General features: G+C 48.4%; 1 pseudogene; it reads left to right on the top strand.

The window, feature by feature from the left end:
- Window positions 1-8,298: 8,298 nt before the first annotated feature.
- Window positions 8,299-11,506, top strand: LOC123154408 (12-oxophytodienoate reductase 1-like; annotated as a pseudogene).
- Window positions 11,507-23,057: the final 11,551 nt, after the last annotated feature.

Below are 23,057 nucleotides of genomic sequence, written 5' to 3'. Positions count from 1 at the left end.
AAACAACATCATGGCAATTCTGCTGAAAACAGCGTCAGTCCGGGTTAGTTCCATTCAAATCATACAAGTTAGAGTCCAAAACAAGGGCAAAAGTGTTTGGAAAAGTAGATACGATGGAGACGTATCAGAGAGCGACCACCGGGTTGTATCTGGCACTTGGAAGGGTGTGTTTTATTAAGTATCCGGTTCTAGTTGTCATAAGGTCAAGGTACAACTCCAAGTCGTCCTGTTACCGAAGATCATGGCTATTCAAATAGATTAACTTCCCTGCAGGGGTGCACCACATTTCCCAACACGCTCGATCCCCTTTGTCTGGACACACTTTTCTGGGTCATGCCCGGCCTCGGAAGATCAACATGTCGCACCCTACCTAGGCACAACAGAGAGGTCAGCACGCCGGTCTAAATCCTATGGCGCAGGGGTCTGGGCCCATCACCCATTGCACACCTGCACGTTGCGAGGGCGGCCGGAGAGCAGACATAGCCTCCCTTATACAAGAGCAGGCGTTCCAGTCCAACCCGGCGCGCGCCGCTCAGTCGCTGACGTCACAAAGGCTTCAGCTGATACCACGACGTCGAGTGCCCATAAATGTCCCTGCATAGATGGTTAATGCGTATAGGCCAGTGGCGAGACTCAGATCAAATACCAAGATCTCGTTAAACGTGTTATCTTGAAATAACCGCGAACGTCGACCAGTGCCAGGCCCACCTCTCTCCTAGGTGGTCTCAACCTGCCCTGTCGCTTTGCCACAAAGATTCACATAGAGGGATGTCGGGAAAGTATGTCCTTCCAGCCCCCAATTCATGAATCAACTGCGGGTACTCCTCGAGCCGACCCGTCTTTTGTCACCACAAGTATCATATATTACGTATAAGTATATACCCGTGACCACCTCCCGAGTGATCACAGCCCGATAGTATATCATGGCAGACGGACAAGAATGTAGGGCCACTGATGGTAAACTAGCATCCTATACCAAGCATTTAGCATTGCAGGTAAGTTATCAATAGTTGTAGTAACAATGATAGGCTATGCATCAGAATAGGATTAATGGAAAGCAGTAAGAAGCTACACTACTCTAATGCAAGCAGTATAGAGAAGAGTAGGCGATATCTGGTGAACAAGGGGGGAGGCTTGCCTGGTTGCTCTGGCAAGAGAGAGGGGTCGTCAACACCGTATCCGTACTGGGTAGCAGCGGCGTCGGTCTCGGTGTCTAGCGAGAGAAGAGGGGGAAGAAACAATAAATATAATGCAAACAAAAGCATGACGATACATGACATGACAAAGCGTGATGCCAAGTGTGCCCTAACACGGTACGAGGTGGTACCGGTGAAGGGAGAAAACATCCGGGAAAGTATTCCCGGTGTTTCGCGTTTTCGGACAGATGAACCGGAGGGGGAAAGTTGCGAGTTCGATAGGTTAGGGATGTGTGGTGGACGAACGGGCTGCGTATCCGGATTTGTCTTGTCGTTCTGAGCAACTTTTATGTACAAAGTTTTTTCATCTGAGCTACGGTTTATTTTATATTAATTTTAAAAGGATTAAATCATTTTTATGATTTATTTAATTATTTTAATGCAACATTATCCAGAATAGTGCTTGCTGATGTCATCATGATGTCAGCAGTTGACCTGGTCAACCTGACAGGTGGGTCCCGTTCGTCATTGACACATTTAATTAGCAGGTTAATTAAACAGGGTCAATTAGTTTAATTAGTGGTTAGGTTAATCCAATCAGGATTAATTAGTTTAATTAATTCTTTAATTAAGATTAATTAATTAATAATTTTATTTATTATTATTATTATTTTAATCTTTTTTTTGTTAAAACGTTCTGGGCGTGGGGCCCATCTATCATAGGCCCCAGGGGCCTTAGCGGTTCGTTGCTGCGGGCGCCGCGGGTGCGGGCGTTGCCCGAGTGGGCGCATGCCCAGGGGCGCGCGGGGCGACGGACCCGGCAGGGCGCCGGAGCAGCAGGGGGCGGTGGCCACGGCGTGGCTACGACCGAAGCGGGGCGAGGCCGCGGTGGTGCCCGCAGCAGCCGGAGGCTGCGCTCGGCCGCGGCCCAGCAGGAGCTGCGACAGTGGCCGCTGGGAGGCTAGGCCGGAGCCGCAGTGGGAAGCGAGCGGTGACCGAAGGTGGCGCAGAGGGGCGAGGCCACCGTGGCGATGGGGCGCTGCAGAGCAGGGGAGGCGAATGGTGGACGGTGGCGAGCAGTGGCCAGAGCCGCGTCGGGGAAGGAAGGGGGCGGCCACGGCGCGGCCCCGGTGCGGCCAGGCGCGGGGCGGCGAAGACGGCAAGCGGTGCGTGCGGGGGTTGGTTGGGTGCGCCGGGGCACGCAGCAGCGCAGCGGCGAGGAGGGGGGTGCGGGACGCATTGGCCGTGTGCTGGCCGCGGTGAGGCATGGAGCGGCCCACTCCGGCGACCATTTGGTCGGCCGCGAGCACCAGGAGGACGACGCGCAGAGGGACGCGGGCAATGGTGCAGGCAGGGCGTGCAAGGGGTGGACAGAGCGAGCACAACGGCGACGGGCGCGTGTGCACGTGGTGGTGCACGAGAAGACAGATTGGAGGGAGAGGGTGAGCTCATAGGGGAAAGCAGGGAACGGGGCAGTGGTGCTCGTGGGGGTTGACGGGGACGACGGCGATGGGAAGGCAGGCCGGCGGAGAGGAGGAAGCAGGGCGACGGGGAAGCTCCGGGCGCCGGCGTCGACGTACAAGGGCGAGGGGATCGGGAATCCTCCCCATCCAAATCCAATCGAGTGGGGAAGTGGGGGGGGGGAGCGAGTGGGGCGACGTGGGGAAGCAGCTAGGATTTCGGGGGGGGGTATGGGGAGTGCGGGGGAGAGTGGCTGGTTGGGCCGGCCTGGTGGGGTGGCCGACGGGGCCGGCTGGGTCGAGGCCCAGTGGGGGCTTTCTCTTTCTATTTCTTTTTTCTAATTGTTCTTTTCTTTTTAGTTATTATTCTTTTCTATTTATTTTTAGCTTCCTCTTAGTTTCTGTTTTATAAAAATTATCACTAGTACCTAAATTTGCATTTATAACTATACTACTCTGATAGTAATTATTAACCCAAAACAAAATAGTTTAATATTTAATAAAATCCAATACGTATGTATTTAATTGTTATAACTACTGTTTTAATTACCTAAGTGCAATGAAACCTTTTATAACAATGTGGTTTCTCCACCATTACTACTTATGCATTATTTGGCTCACTCCGAACATTTTAGTTTTAATATTTGAAAACTGTTATTGTTTGGTTTTACTTTAAAATTTGAAAATTTTAACTGGGTCTCGAAGTGACGCGAGTTTATCACAGTAACCGAGGTGACGTGGCATCATTAGCGGAGGTTCACTGTAGCTTAACTACCCGGGCGTCACCCTCCACCCTCGTGGGCCCCTCGTGGCCCCCCTGACATACTTCTTCCGCCTATATATCTCCATATACCCTAAAACGATCGGGGAGCACAATAGATCGGGAGTTCCGCCGCCAGAAGCCTCCGTAGCCACCGAAAGCCAATCTAGACCCGTCCCGGTGCTCTCCATGACGAGGAGGGAGTAGTTCTCCCTCGGAGCTGAGGGTATGTACCAGTAGCTATGTGTTTGATCTCTCTCTCTCGTGTTCTTGAGGTGATACGATCTTGATGTATCGCGAGCTTTGCTATTATATTTGGATCCTATGATGTTTCTTCCCCCATCTACTCTCTTGTAATGGATTGAGTTTCCCCTTTGAAGTTATCCTATCGGATTGAGTCTTTAAAGATTTGAGAACACTTGATGTATGTCTTGCCGTGCATATCTGTGGTGACAATGGGATATCACGTGATTCACTTGATGTATGTTTTGGTGATCAACTTGTGGGTTCCGCCCATGAACCTATGCATAGGGGTTGGCACACGTTTTCGTCGCGATTCTCCGGTAGAAACTTTGGGGCACTCTTTGAGGTTCTATGTGTTGGTTGAATAGATGAATCTGAGATTGTGTGATGCATATCGTATAATCATACCCACGGATACTTGAGGTGACATTGGAGTATCTATGTGACATTAGGGTTTTGGTTGATTTGTGTCTTAAGGTGTTATTCTAGTACGAACTCTAGGGCTGTTTGTGACACTTATAGGAATAGCCCAACGGATTGATTGGAAAGAATAACTTTGAGGTGGTTTTGTACCCTACCATAATCTCTTCGTTTGTTGTCCGCTATTAGTGACTTTGGAGTGACTCTTTGTTGCATGTTGAGGGATAGTTATATGATCCAATTATGTTATTATTGTTGAGAGGACTTGCACTAGTGAAAGTATGAACCCTAGGCCTTATTTCCACACATTGCAATACCGTTTACGCTCACTTTTAGCACTTGTTACCTTGCTGTTTTTATTATTTCAGATTAAAAAAACTATTATCTACTATCCATATTGCACTTGTATCACCATCTCTTCGCCGAACTAGTGCACCTATACAATTTACCATTGTATTGGGTGTGTTGGGGACACAAGAGACTCTTTGTTATTTGGTTACAGGGTTGCTTGAGAGAGACCATCTTCATCCTACGCCTCCTACGGATTGATAAACCTTAGGTCATCCACTTGAGGGAAATTTGCTACTGTCCTATAAACCTCTGCACTTGGAGGCCCAACAACGTCTACAAGAAGAAGGTTGTGTAGTAGACATCATTCCTCCCTTTGGAAGTTACCTCATAGACGGGGGAGGCTTCAGTTGCTATGATTTTTACGAGGACGTGGTCGACGAGCGCATGTGCATCCTGGATGCGGGATACAACCACATTTTTTAAGATCATCATGCGTGCGACGTCCATTTTCGCGTAGGCTGCCATCCAGATGCGATCAAGTAGTCGAGGGTGGCAGGTGCGGCCAATGGATGATTCAACCTTATGGTGTGCGTTATCCTTGACCCACACAGAGTAGTGGCACACCATCTTCCAGAACCTTTCTCTCAGAACGGTCCCTTCGGTCTCACCGAGAAAGCTCTGTGGAGAGAGCTCAGCTGCATAAACATGGTCATTGAGGGTGATTGTGGCGGTGATGGGGAAGGGCGAAGAGAGGGGATGAGGTGACAACCACCTTAGGGCGAGGGGGCAATGGGGTGGGTGTGTAGGCGATACTGGTGGGGGCGACAGAGATTTTACATACCCATGTATGGGCGCGCTCCGGCAAAAAATGGGTGCATATAGGGAAAGGGTGCAGAATGTGACGGCGGCCATTAATTGGCGTTGTTCATGGTGAAAAGGCATTTGCGGCATTGACACATGAGGAAGCGACAACTGTGCGGATGACTACGCCGTTGACCGATCAGCATGCGGGAGGAAGTCAATGTCCAAAACCTTGAAATATGAAGGCTTGCGAGCTCGATATGGAGCACACTACATAAATTATGCCGGTCTATATGCATATAACAATTGTGCTAGAGCATCATTTTGGACCAAAAATCCTACTCTCTTATTTTTAACACTACTTTTAGAAGGGAGAGAGAGGTTGGTGGAATAGTTTGTTGTATTGCTTGAGCCTTGTGGGCATATATATAGGAGTACAATCATCTACTTGGAGTACAAAACAAGCCAGAACAAATCCTAGTCTATCTCGTATTTACTAATAAACATTATACTCAACATCCCCCCGCAGTCACAATGGTAGCGACGCAGACGGGGAGACTGGAGAAGAATCCGAAGGCAAGCCGACGGACACCCCCCACAGTCGTAATGATCGACGCATCACGGAGTCGTGGACGGAGTGGAAACCAACGAGGTTGCTCAAGCAGGCGGTAGACCTTTGTGTCGTTTGTCGATGTAGCCATGAGCGTGGGTGGTGGAGCGGTGGTCGAGGTAGCCGTGCGAAGAATGCCATGGTCGATGTTGAGTCGGGGTGGCCGGTGTCGAGGAAGTCACCGTGGAGCCGTAGGCGCAAGGGGGCGCCGAGTTAGCCTGGGTGCAGGGGTGTCGAAGTAGTGGTGCATCGGGAAGAAGATGTGGTTGACGACGCGTCACGACGGGTTTGCCAAGCCCGGGGACACATCATGGATGAAGGCACGCACCGGTGTTGCCAGCACCGGGCATGCCTAGACAGACGAAGACGAAGTTGACGAAGCGCCGACCAGGCTTGCCAGGCCCGGGGACATGTCATGGATGAAGGCATGCATCGGTGTTGCCAACACCGGGCATGCGTAGACGAGGGACCTGCACGACCTGTACGCCATGTCGGAGAAGTCGAAGGGGCCAGCAGAGAAGAACTCAACGATGATTGCGGCATCCATCGGCGCGGGGCCGATGTCACCAACGGTGGTCAGAGTAGACGAAGTGGTCGGGGTAGATGACGGCGACGCTGGCGACGGGCTGGTGCTTGGACGAAGACGAAGGGGGTGGACGGGCGGCGGCGGCTAAAGAAGAGCGGCGGTGGCGGCCTGACGACGGCGGTGGCGGTGAGGTTAAGAGTGCGGCGGCGATGCTCGAAGTAGGCGAAGAACCCTGACAGCATGACGAAGACCGGCACGGACGATGGCGTTCCCGCGCCAAGGTAGACGGCGCGGCGCATACCACGGGAGGTCGACGCGCTCTGACGGCGGAGCAGACCGCAGGCCGCGGCGCTACGGCCCGAGGGGGCGACGCAGCGGCGGCAGGCGGGTCGGGGCGACGGCAGGGACCGCGGGTCGCGACGCTGCGGCCCGAAGGGGCGACACAACGGCGGTTCGCGAGTCAGTGCAACCACGGGGACGGCCTCGAGGCGGCGACGGGGACCGCGTATCGCGACACTACGGCCCGAAGGGGCGACGCAACGGCGACGCACGAGTCGATGCAGTTGCGAGGAGAACCATGGGGTGGCGGCGCTGCGGCCCAACGGGGCGACGCAGCGGTAGCCGATGCTCGACCGGTGGAGAGGCGCGCTTAACTCGGGGACGATCTTCACGGGACATGCGGAGGCGCGCGTAACCGACGGGCCAGGTTGGTCGCGCGACGGAGATGAGGCAGATCGTGGCGGCGAGCTAGTGATCAAGTCGATCGCGCGCGAGGTCGGGGACGCCGCTCGGTGGAGGCGTGGTGGCGGCGGAGTCCGAAATGAAGCGGGCGACGACGGACGGCGTGTGACGTCGTGCGGACGAGCTTGTCAGCACCGGCACCCGGGCTACCAAAGCAACGCCGGCGCCAGGGCAGTGAGGCCCGAGCGACCAACGGAGTAGTGGCGCCCGAGTTGACGCAGCCGTCCCGACGCAGCCGGGGATGAGGCTGGCGAGGTAGACCGTTGGGCCGCCGTGCAGACGCGGCGGAGGCGGGTGATGTGGATTGATGGGCATGCCGGCGTGCGAGCGACGGCTATGATTGGCCGTCGCATGGTGTGAGGCCGCCGGGTCGGGGTGATGCAGGTGTCCCGGTCGGAGTAGGACGGTGATGGCCGGCGCAGGACGACGGGCGGACCGACGCACGGACGACGGCTAGCCCTGACGGGCCGCCTCGGCACGCGTGGCCTTTGGGTCAGAGGAAAGGCCGGCTGGTCGCGCCGGGGTCGGAGTAGAGGCGCTTGGGGTCGACGGCGGTGGTGGGCGACGCAAACCGATCAAGAATAGATTGGAAAACCAAAAAGAAACCATACGATCAAGATGACCGGCGGGAGAAAGAAAACCCCGGAGTACGGCTCGGGAAAAAGACTCTCTAGGGCAGCCGGTCAACACGACCGGCGGACGAACCCTAGGTACGGGCGGCGCGGCCCCTGGCGGCGGTCATGTAGACCGACCGCCCCGGGGGCGACGCGCGGGTGCGGAAGCGGCGACGGCTAGGGTTTAAGATCGACTTGCGATAGATACCATATTAGAAGGAAGAGAAAGGTTGGTGGAATAGTTCGTTATATTGCTTGAGCCTCGTGAGCATATATATAGAAGTACAATCATCTACTTGGAGTACAAGACAAGCCAAAACAAATCCTAATCCATCCCATCTTTCCTAATAAACATTATACTCAACAACTACACTAATATAAAAAAAACATCTTTATATGATGAGACGGGGGAGTAGCTATCATTCGTATGGCCCCCGCTAGAGTTGCTATAGTGTTGCAGGTAATGCCTGACACGGGTGGCATTTTTTTCTCAAGAATGAACGGACAGAAGAGCTTGTACATAAAGTATGACGTTCTTTTGTTGCCATTATGCACACGCTTTAGGTTCTAGCCTCTAGAATACACATTTGCTGCGTCACCGCTTATTGTCACACCAAACTTCTAGTACTTTATTAAGACATAATATATTTTGTTTTATTAAGACCCCGCCACCTACCGTTGAAAGCAAGGGACAGAGCATCATTCGAGCAGAGCTCACATCACAAGCAAGAAACAGAGCAAACAAAGCTTAGGTGCGCTTGTCATAGATTCCATCGCATAGCTTCATACTCCGTATATTGCACCACCGCTTCATAGCTGTCGATCGAAGCACATCCGCAACCGGTCGAGACAAGATGGCCACGAAGGAGCCGATCCCGCTGCTGACGCCCCACAAGATGGGCCAGTTCGAGCTCTCCCACCGGGTGGTGCTCGCGCCGCTCACGCGCTGCCGCTCCTACGCCAACGTGCCGCAGCCGCACGCGGCGTTGCACTACTCGCAGCGGGCGACAAAGGGCGGCCTGCTCATCGCCGAGGCCACCGGCGTCTCCGCCACCGCCCAGGGGTTTCCTGATACCCCTGGCATCTGGACGCAGCAGCAGGTCAAAGCTTGGAAACCCATCGTTGATGCCGTCCACTCCAAGGGCGCTCTGTTCTTCTGCCAGATTTGGCACGCCTGAAGGGTCTCCTCAAACGGTAAGTTAGGAGTTCATGGCATTTTGTGCTGATGAATTGTACTCCCTCCGTAAACTAATATAAGAGCGTTTAGAATACTAAAGTAGTGATCTAAATGCTCTTATATTAGTTTAAGGAAGTACTGAGTACCGTGACAATTTTTTACCTGATCCTGCGGTTTATTTGTGGCTACTAATTTTGTGCCTTGCTTACACCGCAAATAAAACAGAGTTCCAGCCGGATGGGCATGCGCCGATCTCCAGCACCGACAAGCAGATACCGCCTGATGCTGAGTCCGGCATGGTCTACTCCAAGCCTCGACGGCTTCATACAGACGAGGTACCGTTGATCGTAGACGATTTCAGACGGGCCGCTCGGAATGTCATTGAGGCGGGATTCGATGGTGTCGAGATCCACGGAGCACATGGGTTTCTCTTGGAGCAGTTCATGAAAGATAGCTCAAACGACCGTACTGACAGGTATGGTGGCAGCCTTGAGAACCGATGCCGCTTTGCCGTGGAGGTGATTGATGCTATCGTCCATGAGATTGGCGCGGATCGTGTCGGAATCAGGTTGTCTCCGTTCACCGACTACATGGATTGCTTCGATTCTAATCCACATGTGCTCGGTATCTACATGGTACAACAACTCAATAAGCACAAAGAGTTTCTTTATTGCCACATGGTAGAGCCTCACACGACCATTGTGGATGGTCGCATGCAGATATCCCATGGGCTATTGCCCTTTAGGAAAGCATTTAATGGCACTTTTATTGCCGCGGGAGGGTATGATCGAGAGGAAGGCAACAAAGTGGTGATTGATGGTTATACTGATCTCGTTGCCTATGGGAGGCTATTTCTTGCTAATCCGGATTTGCCTAAGAGATTCGAGCTAGATGTCCCCTTGAACAACTATGACCGGTCCACCTTCTACACGCAGGATCCTGTCATTGGTTACACAGATTATCCTTTCCTTGATGACTCAAATACAGAGTAGTTCATTCACCCAACTTCAATTACTTATGTGGTTCACTTATGTAGTATGCAATGATTTATTCAATATGTGAGTTCACACATGTGCATTGTATAATTTTCACAAATAATTTATTTTTGTTTTCCACTGTAATGCCAAAATATAGGGATATTCATCTTGTGACAAATTTTCGTACGCATTTGTTTTTATTTTAGTACAAGGGTGGATTCAAATTTTTCTTCATTTTGAAAATAAACCCGAGAGATATGCGGTTGTAGCATGTAATGGTTTCACTCACTCATTCAAATTGTTCTCATTATTTAGGTTCTTGAAGTGGTGGCTTTGGATAAACTCATCCATATTCATTGGGATTGATCACTGACGGTAGGTAGAGGAAGGAGGGGCCTTGGGCTTGGCCACCGATGGCGTAAGCACTTCCGTAGCGGTAGCGACACCAATAGGGCCTCTCGATTCCCATATTTCTTCCATCACTCGATCAATTATTTCTTGAACATTGATGCATTGCTTAGCTAGAAATCTCTAGTTAGGTCCCCGTAGCTATACATCTTCTCATCTTGGGAGGATGCACCGACCATTGGGTCAAATAGCTCATTGGACTTAAGTACCACTTTCTCCCGTCACGAATCATCTAGTCTAGGGCAGTTAAACCACCAGATAGTTCACGAGCCTCTGATACCAATTGAAAAAATCGAGATAGACCTAGAGAGGATAAATAGGTATAATTAATAAATTTAATTACTTTATTAGCAATTTTATGAAAGTGTAGGATATAAATGTGAGCCTAACAATTGCTACTCCATCTATCCCAGTGGATAAGTCACATTAGGAGGTGCAACACGACCTGGGTGCAAGCATATTGAAGGAGAAGGAGAAACTGGACCGGTCCTCCTTCAAATCAAAGTTCCAATTTCTCTCTTATAAACGCAACATCATTCACAACAGTTAAGATGATGTCATTTTAGCTATCCCATGCAGGCATTGCCGGATGTTCGCAACCAGTACTGACGTGTCCGCTTGCCTTTTACGATAGCGCAGTCCACTCTGGAGCCGTTTGTACCCAGGTACACTCCGCCACCCTGTCGACGACCTCCACAGCGGCTACCACGCCCTACAGGTGTTCGGTCAAATGCCATTGAGCTTATTTTCGGACCATGTCGTTTTCGCAGAGTACAAAGGATGGCGGGGCACTCGACCATTGATGATGAGTTGTTGTGTGATGCGTGGTTAGCCGTATCCGTGGATTTCGTAGGCAGGAGCAGAGGGAGGACTTTCTGGCAGCAAGTGCACGAATCATTTCACGAACAAAAGCACATTGCGCCCTACGACATGCACATCATCCATGATCGTAATGTGAGGTCGTTATCATATCGATGGTACACCATCCGGCCCATGATCACCAAGTTTTGTCACATAGTTGCTCAGCTGGAGGCAAGGTGGCCATTGCACGCGGCAAAGGAGGAGATCGCAAGCTTGACTTCTTCTTCCTCCTCTACTTGTTGATTGAATCATTCATGCACTCAATGTTGCTCTACACATTGTGTAGCCCGTACGCGCTAACGTGATGTATCACAGGATAGAGGGACGATCATTTACGTACACACATTGTTAGATGAATATGAAGGGGCAGTATGTGTCGGATGACATGACCCATCAAAAAACTTGTTGGGCATCGAATTTGGGACACTGGACTTATATGCATGCTATGTATGAATGATTTTATGCTATTTTCTTTCTAAAATTTGATGAATATCAGCCGGTTTGCATAAATATCGTTCACTAAGTTGAAACTTGGCTTAAAATGTATGTGGACAACGTTCAATGGCGGTCTCCAACTTCCGTGTCCGCGGACGGATCCGAGAAAAAATTTACGGGCCACCGTTAGAGATGCCCTTATTACATCCATTTTTTTGCGGGAAACTGTCGACCTATTCATCTCCAATCATGGCAGTATAACGAACACCAGAAATAATAAAAATTACATCAAGATTCATAGACCACCTAGCGACGACTACGCGCATTGAAGTGAGCCAAGGCGCGCCGCCGTCATCGCCCCTCCCTCATCGTAGTCGGACACAACTTGTTGTAGTAGACAGTCAGTAAGTCGTCATGCTAAAGCCCCATAGAACCAACACACCAGAATAATAACCACAATAAGGTCTTATGTTGTGGGGCGGAGGGAGTATACTTTCAGTGACTTTGTAAAAGTGTGATCGATGAGCTAGCTTTGTGTCTCATTTTTTGTTTGACACACGTATTTTTGTTTGAAGTGCACATGAGGAATATTATTGTGCTTCTTATTCTGATCTGCAATTTACCATAACTTTTCGCATCCCCATACCGTGGTCTCAGAAAGATAACTTTGTAACGTACTCCGTATAAACTAACGTTAACCTTGTGGTCTGTAGTGTTAGGAGGGAGAGAGAGATTTTGGTGAAATATGATTCGTTGTATTGCTTGAGTCTCGTGGTCATATATATAGGAGTACACTAGGAAATATGCACGTGCGTTACAACGGGAGAAAAATAATATCTCAGCATTCCTCACATCCCCGCACACACTCTTCCACGTCCTTTATGGGAACACAACGCGTGATCTATATTGTCGCTTATTCTCCTTCCTGACATCGTCGACGGTGATAGTTCAACCTTTTGTCGATGGAACAATGTGGGCGGCGACCGTCAATAATGGAAGGAGATAGTCAACATTAGTGCTCGGCCGCGTCGGTTAGGTGTCATCGGCTAGCGCCTCGCCTATAGTCACCTCCTCCGTCACCCAAACTATTGTCGGTGTTGCAATTTGCAAGTAAGTCCGCTACAAAAATTATAAACCTAGGCATGATATAAAATAGTCATATACATTGTTTTTGACCACTTGTTTTTTGAGAAATCGTCGAACGTTCAAAAATAAAGGTCGGACTTCAAAGAGCTACATAAATTAAATCATATAAAAATAACATGGCAGCATTCCCCACATCCCCAAACACATTGTTCCACATCCTTTACGTGAACACAACGCACGATCTATATTGTCACTTATCCTCTTTTCTGCCATCGTCGGCTCGCAAGATCTAGATAATAGTAGGGTTGGTCGGCGTGGTGGCGACCACCCAACTGGTGCCTCTTTTTCCTCCGGGTCCGCCTCCATCTCAGAGTTGTGGTTGCGTCCTTATTTGGTTGCTACGCAGCGACCTTCAAGGCACAGTTGCTTTGACCACTCTCTCCTACGACGATGTAACCGGATGGCTTACTAATTGCAGTGCATAAATTTTGTTTGATTGGCATAATTAGCACATAACCAGGCATGAATGTCCCTTTATTATCAGGGTTTATTCTCTTCGGCTAACTTTGCGCTCACGTACCCACAATTTTTTTATTAATTAGAGCAAAACCAGCATATTTTCTTCTATTAGCATGTGCCCACAATTTTTTCAATTATAGGCTATAGCCGACCAGCATATTGTCTTTTATTGACACGTACAAGTTACCTCCGGCAATAATTTATGGAGTACCACGTTCTGCACATGATTCTCGAGACAACTTCCTTATTCTCACACAACCTTTTTATTTCCAGACAACTTAACAACATATAAAAACTGGTGTGATTTAGTATAAAATTCCAAGGTGGGACTATTTCTATCATAACTGCAAGCTAGCTGAGTTGGCTTTCTCCGTTTACACAATAGGGAAGGTTCATGTTCAATCCCATCGCGTCCTTAATTTTTTGCTACTTGTGAGCGCGAGAGAAAAAGAAATGCGTGGTAGGCCCAGTTGGGGATAAGCCAAAAAAATGGGGAACTACGTGTGGAATGGTTGAAACTAAATCTATATGTATATTTTTGCTTTTCTTGGGGCAGCTGCGTGGAGCTAGTGTATGATGCTAGTTGCGTCAAATAGTGTGTGGAACGCACAACCAATCGCGTCTGGACCAGCTAGTGGCAGGCACCGAAATGACCTTTGGTTGCAAGGCACGAGTAATAATTCAGAAAAATGAAGGGTTGAACGATCAAACACATGATCTTAAAGACTCGACCACGTGCTGCTAGCCATGGCAACAAATACCTACTGCTAACCAATGGCCAGCGCGAATATTTAAGAACATACTGCAATGTCAGATTTATAAAAAGATAGATTTTCTTAAAAAATATGAATTGCCGAATATTCTTGGAAAGTGAATATGTTTTGAAATTAAGAATAATGTTTTCCATATTCGTCCATTTTTTTAAAAAATGATTCTTTTAAACGACATCATTTTCTGAAGACATGAGCTTTTTATGAAAACACAAACATTTTTTAAGTTGTGACTGACTTTTGAAAATGGAACATGTTTTGAACATCCAGAACAATTTTATAAAATGTATTTTTAAACGCGAACATTATTTTAAATTTTTGAATATTTTACTAAAACAAATATTTTTCAAATTTGAAATATGTTTTAAACTTATTTTTTTTCAAAATCCAAACCATTTTTAAAAACACAAACAGTTTTTGTGAAAAAATTGAATATGTTCTGAATTTCAAAAACAATTTCGAACGAGATTTTTTTTAAAACATTCATAAAAACAGGAACACAATATTGTAAGTCTGAACATTTTTCAAAAATTTGAAAAATATAATTTCTTAACTTTATTTCAATTTTTTGAAGAAAAAAGGTAAAAAAATATTTGGAAGGAATAACGTAACGGGCCGGCACAGTTTGGGCGTCCTGTGCAAATCTCAGACTATCTGCCGCACAGGGCGTGAAATACAGTTTTTCAGCTTCTTGTGGAGGCAAATAACTGGGCTGGCTTGGCTGGGCCACAGAGTGTGCAGCCGAAGTACAAAAATCTGGGTTGCTAATAAAAAACAGACGGACGCACAAAAATTTAGTACCAACTCGGATAGAAAAATAAATTTAACGGTGAACGGATGGAAACATTAGTTTCAATTTTTGAACAAATCGTTAAAACCAGAATATTATTCGAATTTGGAACAATTTTGAAAAATACAAAGATGTTTTAAAACATGAGAATAATTTTAAAATTTGAACAAATTTGGCACAGCAGAACTAAAATGAAATTCTAATTTTTTTAAAATAGGAAAACATTTTATAATTCGTAGCTTTTTACGACATTTGAATAAAAATTGCAATTACGAACTTTTTTAAAAATCTTGAAGTTTAGAAAAATGTAAAAAATAGACTTAGAATGGGGAAAAGAGAAATTAAAAAATGAAAGAGAACGCAGAAAAAAGTGGGCCGCCATGTCTTGGGCGCTCTGTGTGTAGCTTAAACTATTTGCCGCACCGTGCAGGTAATATGATTTATTTTATTGCTCCTTGGTCAGGAAAACACGGGCTGAATTTACTGGGCCATAACGCGCGCGGCCCACAACGAAATTCTGCACAATTCGTCTTTCTTTGCTAACAAACGATCGTTCAAAAGTTTAGTACCACCTCGGATAGAAAAAAAAATCTTTCAGCGACGAACGGATGAAAAAATTGAAGAAACGCACATTGCTTTATTAGTAGGTATAGATATGGATATAGATATAGATATAGATATAGATAGATATAGAAATTTAACGGTGAACAAATGGAAACATTAGTTTCAATTTTTGAAGAAATCGTTAAAACCAGAATATTATTCGAATTTGGAACAATTTTGAAAAATACAAAGATGTTTTAAAACATGAGAATAATTTTATAAATTTGAACAAATTTGGCACGACAGAACTAAAATTAAATTCCAATCATTTTTTAAAATAGGAAAACATTTTGTAATTTGTAGTATTTTATGACATTTGAATAAAAATTGTAATTACAAACTTTTTTAAAATCTCGAAGTTTAGAAAAATGTAAAAAAATAGACTTGGAATGGGGAAAAAGAGAAAATAAAAAGAGAAAGAAATAGAAAAATAAAAAATGAAAGAGAACGCAGAAAAAAGTGGGCCCGTATCTTATGAACATTATCATTAACATTGTCACTAGTTTCAGATTCATTACCAGATTGAGTTTCAACATCAGAAATAGAAATATCATTTGGATTCTCAGGTGTTTCAGTAATAGGTTCACTAGAAGCATGCACAGTCCTATTATTTTTCTTTTTTTTCTTTTTAGACGAATTAGGTGCATATATATTATTTGTCTGAGAATCTTGCTTAATTCTCTTGGGATACAAAAGTTCCCGAGTCATTCTACCACCTATAGTCATAACTCTAACAGCATTATCATTATCTTTACTATTCAATTCATTGAGCAAATCATTTTGAGCTTTAAATACTTGTTCTACTTGAGTGGTAACCATAGAAGCATGTTTACTAATAAGTTTAAGTTCACCTTTGACATTAGCCATATAATCACCCAAGTGTTCAAGCATATTTGAGTTGTATTTTCATTGTCTAACAAAATAAGCATTAAAATCTTCTTGCTTAGCCATAAATTTATCAAACTCATCTAAGCATGGGCTAACAAATTTAGTAAATTGGATTTCAGCATTATCATATCTATAGAAAGAATTTACCTTTATTACCTGTGTCGGGTTATCAAGACCATGCGTTTCTTCAATAGGTAATGGATTAAGATTATATGTTTCTTCAACAGGCGGTAAATTCAGATCATGTATTTTTTCAATAGGAGGTAAATTCTTAACATCTCCAGCTTTAATACATTTTTTTCATAGATTTCTTTGCCTCTTGCATATCTTCAGGACTGAGAAATGAAATACCCCTTTTCTTCAGAGTTGGTTTAGGAATAGGTTCAGGAATTGGCTTCGGAGGTGTCCAATTATTTTCATTTGTCAACATATTATTCAATAGAATTTCAGCTTCATCCGGTGTTCTTTCGTGCGAAGAATGCCGTGGTCGATGTCGAGTCAGGGTGGCCGGTGTCGAGGAAGTCGCCGCGGAGCCGCGGGCGCATGGAGGCGCCGAGTTAGCATGGGCGCAATGGTGTCAAAGTAGTGGTGCGCCGGGAAGAAAATGTGGTTGTAGACGCGTCATGGTGGGTTTGCCAAGCCCGGGGACACATCATGGACGAAGGCACGCACCGGTGTTGCCAGCACCGGGCATGCGTAGACGGACGAAGACGAACTTGACGAAGCGCCGAGCAGCCTTGCCAGACCCGGGGACACGTCGTGGATGAAGGCACGCATCAGTGTTGCCAGCACCGGGCATGCATAGACGAGGGACCTACACGAGCTGTACGCCATGTCGGAGAAGTCGGAGGGGCCAGCAGAGAAGAACTCGATGACGATTGCGGCGTCCATTCGCGCGGGGCCGATGTCACCAACGGTGGTCAGAGTAGAAGAAATGGTCGGGGTAGATGATGGCGACGCTGGCGACGGGCTGGTTCTTGGACGAAGACGAAGGGGGTGGACGGATGGCAGCGGCTGTTATGAAGGTAGCGGCAGCGGCGGCCAAAGAAGAGCGGCGGCGGCGGCATGACAGTGGCGACGTCGGCTAGGTTAGGAGTGCGGCGACGGTGCTCGAAGTAGGCGAAGAACCCTGACAGCGTGACGAAGACTGGCGCAGACGGTGGCGTTCCCGCGCCAGGGAAGACGATGCGACACATACCATAGGAGGTCGACGTGCGGTGACGGCGGAGCGGATAGCGGGCCGCGGTGCCCCGGCCTGAAAGGGTGACGCAGCGGCGGCAGGCGGGTCGGGTGACGGCGGAAAGACCTCTAGGCGGCGGCGGCGACCGCGGGCCGTGATGCTGCGGCCCGAAGGGGCGACACAACGGCGGTTCGCGAGTCAGTGCAACTGCGGGGACCGCGTATCGCGACACTACGACCCGAAGGGGCGACGCAGCGGCGACACACTAGTCGATGCAACCGCGAGGAGAACCACGGGGAGGCGGCGCTGCGGCCCGACGGAGCGACGCAGAGGCAGTCCGATGCTCGATCGGTGGAGAGGCACGCTGAACTCGGGGACGATCTTCACGGGACCTGCGGAGGCGCGCGTAACCGATGGGCCAGGTCGGTCGCGCGGCATAGATGAGGCGGATCGCGACGGCGAGAGGGTGATCAAGCCGATCGCGCACGAGGTCGGGGACGCCGCTCGGTGGAGGCGTGGTGGCGGCGGAGTTCGAGATGAAGCCGGTGACGACGGACAACGTGGGACGTCATGCGGACGAGCTTGTCAGCACCAGCACCCGGGCTGCCAAAGCAACGCCGGCACCCGGGCAGCGAGGCCCGAGCGACCAACGGAGCAGCGGCGCCCGAGTTGAGGCAGCCGACGCAGCCGTCCCGACGCAACCGGGGACGAGGCCGGCGAGGTAGACCACCGGGCCACCGTGCAGACGCGGCGGAGGCGGGTGATGTGGATCGATGGGCGGGCCGGCGCGCGAGCGAGGGCTATGATTGGCCGTCGCATGGCGCGAGGCCGCCCGGTCGGGGCGATGCAGGTGTCCGGGTCGGAGCAGGGCGGTGATAGCCGTCGCAGGGCGACGCGCGGACGGCGGCTGGCCCTGACGGGCTGCCTCCGCACGCGTGGCCACCGGGTCGGAGGAGAGGCCGGCTGGTCACGCTGGGGTCGGAGTAGAGGCGCTCGGGGTCGACGGCGGCGGTGGACGACGCAAATCTATCAAGAATAGATCGGAAAACAAAAAAAAAACCGCGCGATCAAGATGACCGACGGGATAGAGAAAACCCCGAAGCAAGGCTTGGAGAAAAGACTCTATAGGGCAGCCGGTCAACACGACCGGCGGACAAATCCTAGGTACGGGCGGCACGGCACCCGACGGCGGTCATTGGTGCCGACCGCCCCGGGGCGGCGCACGGGTGCGAAAGCGCCGACGGTTAGGGTTTATGATCGACTTGCGATAGATACCATGTTAGAAGGGAGAGAGATGTTTTGATGGAATATGATTCGTTGTATTGCTTGAGCCTCATGGGCATATATATAGGAGTACAAGGCAAGCCAAAATATTTCCTAGTCTAATCTATGTTTCCTAATACAATTACGGACCAGTTCTTTTCGGCGATTCTTTCAGAATCGCGCCTCTCCCCAGCTTCTCTCAGAATCGTCGCTCCATATTTTTTTTACAATCCTATCTAGTTAAGGTCTAATTAGTTAGGATTGTGAAAAACATATGGAATGGTGATTCTGAGAGAAGCTGGGGAAGGGGGCGATTCTGGTAGAATCGCTTAAAAGAACTGGCCCTACATTACTCAACATGTAGGAACTTTTAAATTTCAACCCATTTACCTGGGCACATGTTTAGGAGTACAACGGTTTTGTCGGTTTGAAGCAGATCTTTAATCCAGGAGCACTAAAGATCGGGGAAACTTCTAACCTGAAGGATTTTAATCAAGGCATCCCATCTTACAGAGTCGAAAGCTTTTTTAAGGTCAAGTTTGATAAGGAGTGTTGGCTTTGTTTTCCCCTGTGGCAACAGTTTAGAAGGTCAGCGGCGTAGACAAAATTTTCAGCGATTGATCTGCCCGTGAGGAAGCCGGTTTGGTCAGCATAAACGAGGAGGGGATGAGTGACTTAAGTACGTTTGTTAGCACCTTTGCAAGTGCTTTGACTGGGCAGTTATAAAGAAAAATGGGACGGAAGGCGTCAGGAGCGATCGCGGCCTCGTTCTCAGGCAGAAGAACGATTAGTGCTTGGTTTAAACTTTCAGTGTCAAGGGTTCTTCTGTAGAAGTCTGCGAAGAGTCTGCAGATCGGATGTTTTAGGAGGGTCCAGAATTATCTGTAGAAGTCAGGGTCATGTTTATTTTTTTGCGAGAAGTATAAACTAATGTTAACCTTTGTGGCCTGGAGAAACTTGAAAGTTTCAATCCAATAATTATTGCTGGTGATCTCAACCGTGCTCATCCGAATATTGGCATTCACAATTCGTCAGCAAGTTATATACTTATGCTTATACTAGCAAAAAGGCCCGTGCGTTGCGACGGAAGAAAAAAAATACCACATACTTTTAATTTATAAAAAATGGTCTATATTCTAAGAATTTGTAGCTACGGCCCAAACAAAGATGATCTTAGCCTACAAAAGCGTAGTTCAAGATTCCACATGTATTTTATTTCAACACGGCTTGCATATAGATTTAATCCGTACAAAAAATGGACAAGTGATCATGCATTTATTCATGTCATGTGTGAAATAGGGCATTGTTACGGGCCGATAAAGGAAAACGACAAAAACAGGCGATGACACATTAGCACACTTCGAAGACATGTGTGCATAAAGGGTGGTTTTCAGTTTAAGCATCACCAACTTAGGATAACTCTAGAACACTTTTTTTCACATGCATATTTCTTAAATACATGAAGAGTTGTTAAAAAGATACATGATTTTTTACATAAATAGAGATTTTTTTGTCTAGAAAAGAACATTTTTTGTATGGTCTCCTGTGGACGCAGGTACTTGCGTCCATATTTCATCACTATTTCTCGTCATACATGTCATAGGTATTGATCCCTGTTTCATCATTTTTTATATTTTGTCAAACATGTATTTTATTTTATTTTTTGTCGTGCATGCCTCCTTTTTACTTTTTGCCATGCATGTCCTCTCTTTCTTCTTCTTATATACTCCCTCCGTTCTAAAATAGATGACTCAACTTCAGTATAAAATTAATACAAAGTTGAGTCATCTATTTTGGACTCATCTTTATCAGATCTCCTCTATTTTTTTTCATTTATTTCTTTTATAGCGGACATCCCATCTTTATTGGGTCCTCCTTTTATTTCTTGCCATGCACGTCCTTATTTATTGGGTGTCTCTAGCAAATTGATCTTCAATTTTGTGTTCAATCCGGATTTGCTGAGGTGTTCATCCCCAATCCGAATCACTACCGGAATGAAAGAAAGATGAATAATGCATTATTGATTAAGATTGCACCCTAGATAGTATTTTTTTTTTAAATTGTTAACAGGTAAAATAACATCATGTACAAATTCTACATATTTTTCTAATCAAAATTGATATATAACATGTTAAATTTGGAGTTACGATTTAGAAGATATGAGTATTTTAAAATACATTTGATATCTACTGCGGGTTTAATGTTAGAAAAATCTTGGAGTTTTCTATAAAATAGCATGATGGACTAAGAATTACTATTTCTTTTATTAGTAGGTACAGATATAGATATAGTCCAACATTGGGGGGGGGGGGGGCTGGACCCTGGAGCGTCGCTCCTGACACCCTGCGCGGCAGTGCCGTGGTCACCGCGTTCACCATCCGGACGCACGGGTGCGCGGTCACCGCCCAGACGCACTTGGGTGCCGCCAGGCTGCACGACACCACAGCTGAATGCAGGGAAACCGTCGCCGGCCGGCGCCGAAATGATGCCGCTAGCTGCCTGTGCGCCGCACAGGGCGACCACTTCTTCGAAGGTGTGCTCGTCCGAGGTCGTGCCAGCGACGACTATTGTGCTTCACCAGCAGCCGTTGTCCGTCGTATGCCTGTAGCCGTGTTTCATGGTCCTCCTCGAGGATGCCTGTTAGTGCGCATTGTTGGGAGCTTACCGAGGGTCGTCGAGCATCTCTGCCGACCGCCGTGCCTAGTACTGACCGATGGCGCACACAAAGCCGTGGGTGCTGACGGTGGACACCGGCGCCACCAGAACCCGTGACAAACGGAGCCGCCATCGCCCCGACATCCACACGTCTGGCTCGACGGGGATGCCAAAGTGGGCGAGCTCCTCTGCCTTCTCCATCATGAGGTTCGGGCGCGCCATCACCGGTGAGCAGAGTGGCGTGTGTATGTGGCGAGGAGGGCGTTGTGCGTGTGGAGAGAAGGGGCAGAGGTTAATGTGCGTGAGGTGAGGAGGGGTGGAATGGTTTTATAGGCGAAGAGGTAGGACAGTAGGTGGAAGACGGTATAATGGCGGGCGGTAGCGTGCGGCAGGCAGACGGTGGCCTGCGGTAGGTGGGCAGTGGCGTGCGGAAATTGGGCAGTCAATGGCCATCGTCTGAGTCCAGGCCGCTTGCGAACCTGCGTCGCTCCCGAATCTGCGTGGATTAATGGTGTGCGGAAGGCGGGCAGTCGCACGAGGCTCGTGATTCCACGTCGGATTAATAGCGGCAGCCGACACAGTGAGGTGTGCGGTTGGCGCGACCACCGCCTCAGCGATGCGATTGGCGCACTGACCACCCACGTACACGATTGCCCATTTTACGCTGTGTACGCCGGGTCATCAAGACATGACCCAAGACAAGCCAACAAAACCTCTCTTCGTGAGATCAAGGAGAGCATTAAGAAGATCAAGGTGATCAAGAGAACTCCCTAGAAAAGCCTCCCACACTGGGCAGGCGAGCCCGACAGGGTCGAGGCTACGCCTAGGACCAAGGCCAATTCACCCCGGCAAACTCCACGACCGGCAGATCCCCGCCAAGATGCCACACTCCACCTCATCACACGCAAGTCACTAATCGGTGCAGTGTCGAGCTCCTAAGTGGTTAGGTGGATCTCAGAGAGTACATGGCGGCCTACTTGTCAGGAGATTAACTTTATTGACACCCGTCCAGTTGGCGTGTCATGATAATGAAGAGAAGGCAGATAAGCGGTGCGGTAGGCTTGCCGGGTTTCAACCTCAACATGACACCTAGCAGTGCATTTAATGCGCTTTGTCCTAACTGCCAGAGTTAGGTATGATAACACTGTTAGCTATCTAATCATACCCAAATGACTGTTTTGCCACTATGGTCACCCCTTGAACTATAAAAGGAGGCCCGAGGCAACCTAGCAAAGGGTTCGCACTTTCGGATCCATCAACACTTGTATGCGCATGTTGCTCTCCCCGAGGCACACTTTTCGGGATTGAGCTTGCCGCGTCGTCGTGTTTGAGGGAGTCCTGGATTAGGGGGTCCCCGGGCGTACGAACTATGTCACATGGGCCGGACTGGTGGGCTGTGAAGATACAAGATAGAAGACTTCCTCCCGTGTCCGGATGGGACTCTCCTTGGCGTGGAAGGCAAGCTTGGCATTCGGATATGAAGATTCCTTTCTCTGTAAACCGACTCTGTACAAACCCTAGCCCCCTCCGGTATCTATATAAACTGGAGGGTTTAGTCCATAGAGACAGTCAAAATCATACATGCTAGACATCTAGGGTTTAGCCATTACGATCTCGTGGTAGATCAACTTGTAACCCCTATACTCATCAAAGTCAATCAAGCAGGACGTAGGGTTTTACCTCCATCAAGAGGGCCCGAACTTGGGTAAACATCGTGTCCCCTGCCTCCTATTACCTTCGATCCTTAGACGCATAGTTTGGGACCCCCTACCCGAGATCTGCCGGTTTTGACATCGACATTGGTGCTTTCATTGAGAGTTCCTCTGTGCTGTCGACAAAGGAT

The sequence above is a fragment of the Triticum aestivum genome, chromosome 7A (genome assembly GCF_018294505.1).
Source record: "Triticum aestivum cultivar Chinese Spring chromosome 7A, IWGSC CS RefSeq v2.1, whole genome shotgun sequence".
Classification (NCBI taxonomy): domain Eukaryota; kingdom Viridiplantae; phylum Streptophyta; class Magnoliopsida; order Poales; family Poaceae; genus Triticum; species Triticum aestivum.
The sequence above is the reverse complement of the archived record's forward strand: the minus strand, read 5'-3'. Positions and strand labels throughout refer to the sequence as shown.